The 13227-nt window shown below is 39.7% G+C and overlaps 1 long non-coding RNA gene across 1 annotated transcript; it reads left to right on the top strand.

Annotated features, from left to right (window-relative positions):
• The first annotated feature begins 9273 nt into the window (after positions 1-9273).
• On the top strand, positions 9274-13052 carry LOC121850438. The gene is made up of 3 exons (XR_006085600.1): positions 9274-9530; positions 11452-11593; positions 12771-13052. It is a non-coding gene; the product is annotated as an uncharacterized LOC121850438 (long non-coding RNA).
• The last annotated feature ends 175 nt before the right edge of the window (positions 13053-13227 follow it).

The raw sequence follows: 13227 nt of genomic DNA, 5'->3' as shown, positions 1-13227 counted from the left end.
AAACATTCTCTGTGATCTAGTCTAAGAGTTTTCTGCTGGCATTTTGCTCATCAATCTTTTTTGTAGTTTTAACATTTGCAAATTCGCCAGCCACACAATTCCTCACAAATTTCATAACCTGATTTTCACAAAAATCTCAATGAAGACAAGAAATTGTTTTGCAGATGTTGCGTGTTGGACCCCTCTTTTGGAATAAAAAAACATCCGGTATTTATGGACCACTGTATTGTCAGTTTGAGGTGAGGTCAGAAAACATTTCACAACACAGCTGTGAAAATATGGAAGGCTCTGCTCAGAAACTGTAGAGGTGGAATTAAACGGATTTATTAAAAAACAGAAGTAAATACTTAGCTTGTATTAAGTGCTATGACAAAGGGGTGAGACATTAGGACTAAAATATGTGCCAAGATCTAATTAATTGATTGTATAGGCCCTTGAATGGCATCCTGTTTCCATTTTCCTATGTTGCTATATGGTTCCACCAGCTATAATAATAATTCCAATAATCCTTGCATTTGATATAGTGCCTTATCACATCGCAACATTTCAAATTGCTTCACAGAGATTTTTTTTCTGTTAAGTGTAATAGGTAATGTGTATTTGTAGGGAAATGTGACAGCCAATTTGCTGATAACAAGGCATTTATTTGTGCTATAAAACCTTAATTGGTTTAAAAAGAGTTCACATGAAACAAATTTGATTAAGTGTTCCAGCTATATACCATAGTTTGTGTTGTTTCAATACCAGTCTTCTAAATGAATGTTGAATATTTAGTATTGTTATTTTTGTTTTTGTCTTGTTCTTTGTAACAAAATTGATTCTATAGAACCCAAATGAGCATCTAATACACAATAACATGAGCTTAATTACTGGCTGTATTTAATATATCTATCTCTTTTTGGATGTTGAATATTATGAGGAATCAGGGGAAAGATATATAGCTTTCAGGATATCCTTGGAATATCTAAGAGTTTATATCGATTTAGTAACATGCAAAGTGGCTCTGAACTGAACATTGCAGGCAAATGTATCATCCAATGTGTGCAAAGCAATGTTCTACCAACAGCCATGAAATGAATAACCAATTTTATCTGAGGGATTGTTCACCAGAACACTGGGAGAACTCCCTTCTCTTTTCAAACAGTGCCACGGGATCTATAACATCCACCTGATTTAACATCTATTCGAAGGAAAGCACTTCTGATAATGGAGCACTCCCCCAGAATTTCTTGGAAGTGTCAGTGTAGAGTACGTAAGTTCAATGTCCCTTTCATAGCCAGCAATGATCTGTTGCACTGTTGATTGAACAAAATGAATCCTATATCCTGATATCTCTCCAGGGGATGGTTTCAGAATTGGATTGATGTGAATAGCTGCAGGAATATTACATCCAAAGCAAAGGAGGAAGCTTTAACTATAATATATTTCAGTACATAGGTCCCTTGGTGTGCTGTTAGATGTCCTTAGATGGTTTTCACTCACAAAATATACAGTCAGTTCACTTTACCGTATATTCTGTGAAGCACTTTGAGACATCTCAAAGACGTGATAGGCGCTATATTAAATGCATGGATTATTATTTATTATTATTAATGCAGCTGGTGAGCCAGTCGCACACATAGGCAATACAACACTTAAAAAATGAATCAGCGTTCCAAATCAGTTTCCAGAGTTACCAAACCTGTGTTTAATTTGGTGTACTCAGAGATCCTTTTTGTTTGAGCTTCAGGTCAGGGCTTTGATCTCATGTAATCTAAGCTGACACTCCATTGCAGTGGTAGGATCGTGCTGCATTATTGTTGATAGTGTCCTTCGCACAAGATATTAAACCAAGGTCTTGTCTGCCAGTTGAGGGGAACACTGAAGATCACATGACAATATTCAAAAAGAGAAGGGAGTTTCTCCCAGTGTCCGGGACTATCAATCTTACAAATAAAAAATAAGTGATTCACTTCATGCTGATTTGAGTACATTGCTGGGTGCAAATTTGCTGTCAAATCTGCCAAAAATAAAACATGTTCACTCACTTTATAGTGAATGCTGTGAATGCTTTGAGATTTAGTTCCTGGATTTGTAATATGACTGTGATTTATGTCAAAAAGGTTATTTGAAATTGATCCATGGGCAAATCTAATACATAACACTGCTTTTCAAATCAGATATTTCAGTAAGTCCAAGTTTGAGAACTTTGATGTATAAATCTCAGTGCCATTTTCACACAGGTTCTAGACTCAAGAGTGAGGTCAACTTCATTACTGAGAAAAATGGCAACCTTTATTCTATCTTCTATGTAAACAGAGATGTGAGAGTTCGCCAAGCCAGGTGTATGGGAATATTACAGATTGGACCACACTAAAGAAATGCTTCACAGAATGGGTATTGTGACTAGGAAGACAAACCCACTGCAGATCAAAAAAAATGTTTCTGAGGTTTTTCTTTATGGTTCAGTACGTAATGAGAAGCTGAGCTACAGTCAGGTTGCTCCTAGTTGTGTGTATGACATGGTGAATAATCAAATGAAGGTGGCACGCTTATAAGTGGTTGTGGATTCAAATGTCACATCAGGATTTTGAACTAACACAATCTACGTTGACAATCTGATACAGTGCTGGCAGTGTGATGCATTATTGGAGATGCTATCCTTTGCAATAGATGTTAAACTAAGGTCTTCTCTGCCTGTTCAGGTGGGTGCTAAAGATCCCCATGGCACTACTGTACTTAAAAAGAAAAGGGAGGAAGCGAGTCTCCTGGTGTCCTGACCAACAATCCGCCAGACAAAATTGGTAATTCACTTTCTGGCTGTTTGTTGGACATTGTTTTGCATAAATTGGCTGCCACGTTCACCTACAAAATACAGTTAGTACACTTTACAGTGAACCCTGCAATGTGCTTTGTGATGTCCTCCTGATGTGAAAAGTACCTTATCAAATGCAAGGATTATGATTTGTTTTATTATTATGTAGATGGGCTGGTCGTTTTTTTCCCCACTGGAACAGCGGGCTAATTATATAAATGTTTAAAATACTGAAGGAGAAAGACAGGATTTTAAAAAAACTTTCATTTAATAGGAGAAAAAATAACAAGGGGACACAGTCCCAAAATTGCTAGCTAACAAATTAAGTAAGAAAGTTAGGAGAAATTTCCTCTCTCAGTGGGCTGTTAGATTCATCACGACAAATTGATATTGAAGTTACATCATTTAAAAGAGAACTTGATAAGCAATAAAAAAACAAAGCAGGAATGTAGGAAGATCATTGGAAAGTGTGAATTATGGAAAAAGGGTGATGTTAAAATAAAATGTAGCCGTAGCACAGACAAGATGGTCTGAATGGGCCTCTTCCGTGAAGAAAATGTCTATGTTATCACAATTTTAGTGCTTAGATATCACACTAAAATACATAGTTTTTCAATACAAATATTGTATTGCAAGTGGGATTTTGAGGTTAAAAAAAAGTATAATGTTCGTAAAAGATTAGATATCATAAATAGATTAACAAATGGATTGATACGTCCCATTTGCTACTAAAGAGTGGTTATGAGTATAACCCTCCCCCCACAGACACTATCTCTGGTTCAGGTAACATCCACCATTGTCCTTTGTGGCCTAGACTGGTCTTTCGTTGATGCTCCGTGAGATGACAATCAAGTTAAACTGGCATTTCCCCCTGAAGCGATATTTCAGCAATGTTTCAGTGCTGCTTCATGAAGAAGCCAGTTTAACTGAAGCGGTATCCCATGAAGTGGCCAAACCAATAGGCTGAATTCAAGAAAGAGGACATTCACACCCAAACCAGATGACAATTAAAACAGTTTTGACTGGTTTGTATCACAAATTTTGACACAATAATTATCACTGATGATAGTTAATGCATCACATTTGCATTTTTCGCCCTTAGATAAATTTTGGCTCTTTACTTCCATGAACTAAAGGCTCACAATTACATTATTGCCAGTATAAACAAGTCAAAATATCTTGGCATTTGCTCAGTTTGAAATTGTAAAATATTAGACCCAGAGTTTTGCATTGGCATTGGAGTTTCAGTGGACTGAACACCAGCAGGATTGATTTTTGGGGGGAGGGTGGAGAGAGAAGAGTAAATCTACTGTTGGCAGACTTACCGCCAGTTCAGATTTCCTACGTGTTGTTATTGACCATTAATACGATGTCTGCCAGAGTCATTAGGAGCCAATTAATCTCATGACTAAGGGGCAGAAAAATGAAAAGCTGCCTGCTGACAGTTTTCAGCAACAAATTATAGTGCTGGTAGTATTTAGTCTTAACTTTAAACTGGACTAAATATCACAAGCACCAAATATTGTTTTCAGAAGCACATTACGACAGAAATCTGCACAGATGGTTAGGGAATCACCTTTAATTAGACCCCAACAACAAAATTACATTTATAGAGCGCCTTTCACATTGGGAGGACGTCCCAAGGCGCTGGATAGTCAGGGGTCAGGACCCGAGCATGGGGGAGGGGTGGGGTAGTGGTGAGGGAAGGCAGAGAGGTGGGAGGGCGACTGAAGGCACGATCGAAGAAGAGGGACTTGAGACTGGTCTTGAAGGAGGCAAGGGAGGAAGCGAGGTGAAGGGACTATGGGATGGAGTTCCAGATTGTGGGAGCAGAGAGGCTGAAAGCCCGGTCACTGATGGTCACTGAGTCGGACGGGAGACATGGAGCAGACCGGAGCCCGCTGAAGGGAGGGAATGGGCAGGTCAGAGAGGTAGGAGAGGGCAAGGCCATGGATGACCTTGAAAGTGAGGACGAGGATCTTAAATTCGATCCTCTAGGGGATGTGGAGCCAGTGGAGTCGGGTGTGGATGGGAGTGATGGGATCACGGAGACTGGTGCGTGAGAGTACACGAGCTGCAGAGTTCTGGATGATCTGCAGTTTGTGAAGGGAAGAGTTGGGAAGGCTGATGAGGAGGGAGTTTCCATAATCAAGCCTTGATGTGACGAATGCGTGGGCGAGGGTTTCGGCAGCCTGAGGGGTGAGGCGAAATTCGGGTGAGATGATGACTGAAATTAATGAATTCTCCAAGGACTATCAGGATTTTTATGCTGGGTTGGTGGTTAGGGGAGTAATCCTCTCCTCCTCCACCCTTAATTAATGGTAAAGATAGGGCCTTCCACCTGTCCTCTTCTGTTGCTTCCGATATATGCACAATTATCCTCTGGAAATAAACCATATACTTATAGTGTATGAAAAAAAACATACATTTACTGCTTAGAGGCTACAATGATATTATCACCAGGTTCTACCGAGCAATGTGATACAATACAAAATTACATTTTGTACTCACTGGAGCAGGCATACTGTTCAAAGCAAAGAAAGCTTCATATCCTGTATGACCTTCTTGTTCATCTCAACCTCTCTGATGTATAGCTTGCACTTTCCAACCCTAATATCAGTGTAAATAAGCCAGGTTTGGTTAAATACGATCATACATTGAGCATCCAAGACACTTGGTGATTGTTTGGTGTGATTTTATCTTGTATATAATTGGACCTTGCAGCCTTACTATCGATGGCTTTAGCACTGCTGTATTATTCAGGCACATTCCAAGATGAAAATCTGAAACTGAAGGATACTTAAAACGTGTGCTAGTATGGTAGCCTATTTTATCGATGGTCCTGCTTTACGTATCTGTTGGTGACATGAATTGGCTGGTGGTGCAGCTCTATCCGGCTTAAATTAACAAATAAATTATTAGACAAAGGATGTTACAGCTTTAATGAGCAGTACAGTGACACTGATATCACAACATCTTTAACTTCCAGTTATTATCTTCCAATCCTTTTGTGTGTGTGGGTGTGTGTCTGGGTGTGCCTAGAAAAGCAAATTAAATCTGTGAGAAAGATTAAATTGTCGATTGACTGAATAGTTTAACCCATTGTGTGAAGCTACTGAAATATTTCACATCAACATAGAAGCAATTTCAGGCAGGAGTAGAACATTGGTCCACCTCGCCTACTCATCCAATTCCCCACAAGAATAATAATCCTTGCATTTGATATAACACTTTATCACATCATTGAGTTTCAAAGTGCTTCACAGAATATGCAGCAAAGTGAAGTGACTGTGTGTTTCGTGGGCGAAACGTGGCAGCCAATTGCGCACAGCAGTGTCCCATCCGTTCAATTGACACAAACTTGCCTATTTTCTTTTTCAAAGGTTTATATAGTTCTTTGTTCCAACATTTGACCCGGTATTTTGATCTATATGCATATTACAACCAGATTTCTCCTGCACTTCATAGTATCTTTGATTCACCTTATTTTGAAAAGAAACTCCTTGTTTTGAATATAGCACATCCATAAATGTTAAACCCTTCATAATATTAAATCAAATTCATAGTTTTAAATATCTCTAAAACTCCTCTATTTGAGCTAATCAGTGGGGGAATAAAGGAAACTGCACAGAGTGCACATTCCATTCCAGACGCAGGGAAATTTCCATGTGTCAGTGACATACAGATAAGGAACTCTCAGTCTGGTTTGGACACTCTTATGTATGTGTTTCTACATATGTCAAACATCTGGGACATAAGAGGCTCCCGCCCCTAGAGGCAGTGCAGAGGTGAGCAACGAGTAATGTTAGAGGAATGAGAAAAAACAAGGAATGAGCTATGAGCAACAATTAGATGATTTAAAGCTATTTAATCTTGACAGAAGATGACTCAAAAGGGACCTCGTAGAGGTATACACATTTTTAAATAGGAATGAACAAATAAACACAGATCAATAATTTAGGGTGTATCAAGACATTAGAACAGGGTCTCAGGTTTAGAGTTGTAAAGGGCAATTTCAGGGAAGATACCAGGAAGTGTTTATTTACACAGAGAGTAATAATGACTGGAATAAATTGCCAGGAAAGGTGGTAGAGGCCAGGACACAAGACTTATTTAAAAATATTTAAATAGCAGATTGCGGGAGTAGTAGGGTGGGTATTCTGGAGAGATGAGATCAGATGGGCTGAACAGTGTTGTTCATCCAAATCAATTGTGTGATCTTGTGAACAATAAAATACAATATGATCCCTCTGGGTCTGACTTTCCTTTGCAGGTTAATATTCAGGTAAGATCTGATCAATTAGTTATGATAATGACTATGAGGGTATGTTCAACTACATATAGATGCCAGACGAGCATAAGTTAAAAGTTAGTTAGCAATAATAGCAAAGTCACAAGATTGGTTCTGAAAAAGAAGGCTCTTTAGCCCATTTGATTTAATTTCCAGAATCCTGCCCCAAACCTGCATTAATGGTGCAATAATATCACTGCAACAACCACACCATGAAATTCCAAGAAATCAAAGGCCCAAATTCCACCTAGTTTTAGTTATTCTGTCTCAACAATCATACAGAAATCTTAAATTCAGTCTTAATTTGGAAAACCATTAACCAAAACACCATTCAAATTTAAACAGAATGTAAGATTTTCCTATTATATCAAATTTTAAATTTAGCCAAAATGCTAAAATAGGTGGAATTTCTTTGAAAATGTTCAGTTAGCACCCTGCAAGTTTGTGAAACAATAAAATCAGAAACTGAAAACTGATCAACTTGGAACAGTAAATGTGTAGAGTGGTACATGTGCATGAGTTGAAATTTTGTAACATTGCAGAGATAATACATTTTATAAAAACATCACTCTCTAAAAAGATGAAGATGTATTATAGTAAACATGGTGTATCCCTTTGAACTGAAACTTTAGATCCAACAGATCCCAAGCTCCACTGCTCATATTTTCAACCATACCAAACCCCTCAACCCCATCACCCCAGTCCTTGCCAAGCTCCATTGGCTTCCTATTGTAGAATGGATCGATTTCAAGATCCTCAAATTACTTATAAATCAATTCATACCCAAGCACCTTCCTGCCTCTTGGACATGCTTACATCCCACTCTATTACCTGCCCCCTTTGCTCAGCTGGCTCCAGTTTTCTACATGCCGCTTGCTTCCATTTCCGCCACGCCCCCCACCCTACTACTCCACCATTGGTGGCCTTGCCTTCACCCAGTGTGCCCCCAAACCTTGGAACTCTGCCTCAATCCATCATTCTTTCTCCCTCCTTGACCACCTTCAGATCATATCTGAAGACCTTCCTCTTTGACCGTGCTTACGATCATCTCCCCTCTCTCCCTGACTTGGCGTCAAGCTCCGTCACTGTTAAGCACACTGAGATACTACCCCCATGAAGGGCACTCTATAAATGCAAGTTGTTGTTGTTGGGTTAAAAATGTAGACTTTGTTCGCTATATTAGATAATGTGAAATAACAAGAACTATGAACTGACACTATCAATGTTGGAATATATTCGAATTACTGCTGCTCACTCAAAGCAAAGTGCTACTGGGAAGCTGGTTACCTTTATGTCTCCTGTGAGATAAAAACGCATGTTTTAAATTTGAAAAAATTTGAAAAGAGACAGCAGGTTTCAGCTTTGAGCCTAAATCACGTCTTCTAGACATCTCAAAGCACTTCACAGAATACACTGTAAAGTGAATTTGACTGTATATTTGTGGGCGAAATGCGGCAGTGACCAAATTATTGTTTTTTTTCTTGAGGTATTGTTATCCCCATAAATGCGATCCGCCAATCGACTAACAACCAGGTTTCTACTTATTGCTACTTGCTGTGGAGTAAGGAAACTGGCCCAATGTTTTGCGCTGCCAGGAATACAACCCAGGTCTCTCGCTTACGAGGCGAGTGCTCTAACCACTGAGATCCATCGCAGACAGGATGAAAGAGAAGTCCATAAAACAAGAAAGTAGAACACAATTATTGCCATTTTATCTCAGATCCCTGGCATAATCTCACCAATTAGCAATTGCCTTTTTATTACCTGAGAAAGTGAAGTTTATTAAGTGTCACATGTAAACAAGTATGTAAATACACGTATACAATTTCTTACATTAGTATTTAATAATAATAATCCTTGCATTTGAAATAGAGCCTTAATACATTGTCTGGATGTTTCAAAGCACTTTACAGAATATACTGTAAAGTGAATTGACTGTATGTTTCTGTGGGCGAAATGTGGCAACCAATTGCACACAGGAGTGACCCACAAACAGTCGTTGATTGAGTGACCGAATTAATATTATTAAAAAAATGAAGGGATTATTACCCCAAAAAGTGATCCACCAATTGACTAACAACCAGGTTCCTACTGACAGTTATGTAAACAGAGGCATGTTGAGTAAGGAAACTTGCCTAAAGTTTCGTCCTGCCCAGGAATTGAACCTGGGTCCTCTTGCTTGCAAGGCAAGTGCTCTAACCAACAGATCACAGTACTCCACAATTCAATTTTATTATACAAGTTAACACTGGACCTCGGTTTAGTGTCATATCTAAGGTTGGCAACTCCGACAATCCGGCACATGCCTAGCACTGAAATATGGAGGTTATTTTCAATCTGAGCAGCTTTGTGCAAAAACGTCCCTGGTGCTACCTGGCCTGTGTGTTTTGCAGCAGTTACTTTCTCCAGTATCAGGGGTTCCTGTTGATATTCCATTGATATAAGGTAAGCAATTTGTATCCAGTTTACACTTTCTCTCTAACTTATTTATTGACCTAGAATCGTGGAATCATAGAATTGCATACTTTATTAGCTCTGTGCCACATTATGGAAAATTCAATAAAAAAGGCTATCAAAAAATAACAGTTATGTGATTTCCCAAGCTGAGGTTTGAAATGCAAACAATTATTTCATTGCATCTGGTTAATATTAAGCAGCTGTTTAATACAAAGATAAAAGCAGTATATGCTTAGTATTTTATGCAAATCATACATTGCACAGTTGGATAAGTTCGTGACATGCCTTCATTATTTGCATTGAAACAATCAGCTACGTCAACTTTTCAGTCATGTTTAGACTAGCTCACAAAGGCTTTTACGCAATTGCTTTACTTGTAACTCATTCAATACAGTGTTACTAATGTAATTCAGACTTTTACTTAATAAAGTTAAAAAGAGATACACAAAGTCTGGATTGTAAGTCATTCTGCACTCAAATGAAAATGATTCTATATTGAACATTTGCTTTTGTTTCATTTTTTTACATAAAACTTGCATTTTCCCCCCAAAATGGTTAAAGATATGTGCGTTGCTTCAGTTACAACAATATAAAAACATAGAACAGTATATATTGGAAAATAATCCTTAAAAATTCCTTTAAAGATGTATGATTGTTCAACTGTAAATACAGACAGTACACTTCAAGGTAAATCCCGTGAAGCACTTTTGAGAACTTTTGATGATGTGATAAGATACTAAATCAAATGCAAGGATAATTATTATAATTGTTTTTTTTAGAAGTTAGTGCTAAAGTTACTGAAAACTGAGTTATATGTACTAAGGAGTGCAACGGAGTGATTTACTTTACTCATTGCTATACAGCCAAAATAACACATTCCCATACTTTGGTTTAATATTTCTACATTATTGCTGTTTTTTTCAACAACAACAAGATTGCATTTATAGAGCGTCTTTCACGTCGGGAGGATATCCCAAGGCGCTGGACAGTTGGGTTGGGACCCGAGCAAGGGGGAAATGGTCAGGGTGAGGGGAGGGAAGGGAGGGAGCGAGGAGTGGGTAGAGAGTCGAGAGGGGAGCTGAAGGAAACCCCCGCCTGTGCCCGTTCAGGTGGAGCCGAATGATCTGATGGCACTATTTGAAAAGCCAACCCTGCACCTGCCCTGATAGTACTCTGCGGGATTAGGTAAACAGGGTGCGTCCTTCCGTATAGGGAGAGAGAGTTTTCATTCCCTTCCAGAGTGGGGAAATTTCAATGCGTAAGGTAGGCAGGTAGGTAGTAAGTAGGTAGGTAGGTAGGCGAGCGGGGTCGGACATAATGTGAGTAAATAGACAAGATTGTAACCCCTTTCCATGGGGGCAAACCACAAATCTGCAGGTTGGCGAGTCGCAAGCTTGCAAATCCTGAACGTGAAAGGTTAAGATTCTGAGTATGTTTTAAAACTGAATTCTATTTGAAGTCTCCAAGGAAGTTCAGAAGTTTCTATTCAAAGCTGTTGACAGTAACTATGGACAATTCAGTCATTTGACAAGTTTTTGATGGGTACTGGCTTCTGCAGTCTGACCTTGTCATATTAAGGAATGCCTTACATGGTGAGGCTGTTGACTGATGAAAGTCTGCCTTTTGGGCTTTTGTGATGCAGTCACATACAGCAGCGCCATATTTGGGGAAGTTATTGGAGGTGACGTCATCCAGTAGCTAAATCCTAGAGTTTTCTTTTTGAAGGGTTAATTTAGAAAATAGTATATAAAGTACATGACATAAAATGTACTTCAATCTACTTCATAGTAGAAATTAAATTTTATTTCAATGACTTGTACAGTATTTACATTGCCCCCTTTATGTAAGACGGCAACTTGTATTTATATAACGACATTCAATTAGGATACCATTTCCAACCACTTTACAGGCTCAGTTGTTGTACGTTGATGAAGAGAGGAAGAAGATATTTGAAATACCGGAAGTAATGGCAGAGCTTGTTTTTCCAGAATACCTGTTCAAGATGTAACAACTTCTTCTCAAATGGTGAACAGGAATTTTCTGGTGCAAATGTAGGTACTTGCTAGATTTGCTCTCTATCAGTGACTGGGTCAGGAAATATCTGTTTGCTAAAACCCCAAACCGAAGTAACTATAGTGCATTGACATCCTGAAGCTATTGATAATAGGACTGAAGATTGATCAACCATCATTAATGGAGAAAGTAAACTCAGCAACAACTATGTAAAATGTGTCTGTGTCTTTCTTTGGTATTTCTCGTGCAGCTCGTGTACTGTCCCGCACCAGGCTTCGGGAACACATCACTCCCACCCTCGCTCGCCTCCACTGGCTCCCCATCCTCCAGAGGATCGAATTCAAGATCCTCACCTACAAGGCCATTCACGGCCTCGCTCCCTCCTACCTCTCCGACCTACTATCCCCCTACCTACCTGCCCGTACCCTCCGTTCCTCTGGCTCCGGTCTGCTCCACATCCCCCGCCCCAACTGCCCTACCATCGGTGGCCGAGCCTTCAGCCTCTCAGCCCCGAGGCTCTGGAACTCGATCCCCCAGTGCCTTCGCCGCCTCCTCCCTTTCCTCCTTCAAGGCCGGTCTCAAGACCTTTCTCTTTGACCGTGCCTTCAGCTCCCCTCTTGACTCTCTACCCCCTCCTCGCTCCTTCCCTCCCCTCAATAAATGGAATCTTGTTGTTGTTGTTGTTGTTCTTAAGTCTGAGTGAAAACCCAAGCTGGGAGAGAAGTAGCGAGTAGCGGGAAGGTGGCACAGGTTTAATCAGAGAGAGAAACTATTAGGCAGGATTTGAAAACAGAAAGAGAGGGGGCTGGGGAGGGTGGGGGGAAGGATTTTTGAAGAGAATTTTAAGTCGTGGGGTAAAGGGGCTGAAAACCTGTCTGGAGATGGTTGAGCAGAGCTTTTGGAAAACATGAAGGAAGCCAGAGTTGGTCGGACGAGTTGGAGGAGAATAGAATCACTGGAGAGTGCCAAGGATGAGCCAATGCCATGAAGGTAATTGGAGGTGAGGATCTTAAAGTTGATCCACTGGGGAATGGGAAGGCAGTGCGGGAGAGATGGTGGATTGCTGAGTTATAATAATCTAGATGATCTGGGGCTTGTGAAGAGTAGAGTTGGGAAGATTGGCAAGATTGGAGAAGTTGAGCCTGCAGGTGACAAAGGCATAGTTGAGATTATTATTGGAGGGTGAGATAGTGACAGAGGCAAATGATGTTTCAGAAATGGAGGAAAGCAGAGTTCCTCGAGAGCCTGGATGAAAGGAACGCTGAGGGATGACCAAACCACCAGGGCTCAGTACTGATTCTGCCAATTAGAATGAAGTCAGGAGCTCAATATGGTCAGTGTCTGAGGTGAGTTTAATAACATTGGCCACAAACATTACAAAAGAGCACTTCAACAACAATCTTGTTTAACAAACACAAATTTATTTGATTTTTCCAAAATCTTGTTTTGCTTTCAACTGATTATACTAATTTCAAGGCTTATTGTTTCCCAAGCAGACAGAACAGCAAAATCAGGCGACCTGTCTTCGAAACTTCTAATGTCTTGCAAACCACATCAGAAATGAATACCAGGAGCAGTTACTCAAGAAGATTGACACTTTGTAGCAGAGGCAGATATAATTCATCGCTAGAAGCAGAAAACCTAAAAGTATCCACTGCATCAGCTTTTATCA

Source organism: Callorhinchus milii, unplaced genomic scaffold, assembly GCF_018977255.1.
Source record: "Callorhinchus milii isolate IMCB2004 unplaced genomic scaffold, IMCB_Cmil_1.0 Scaffold1, whole genome shotgun sequence".
NCBI classification, from domain to species: domain Eukaryota; kingdom Metazoa; phylum Chordata; class Chondrichthyes; order Chimaeriformes; family Callorhinchidae; genus Callorhinchus; species Callorhinchus milii.
Note: the sequence above shows the minus strand (reverse complement) of the source record. Positions and strands in the feature narration are given on the sequence as shown.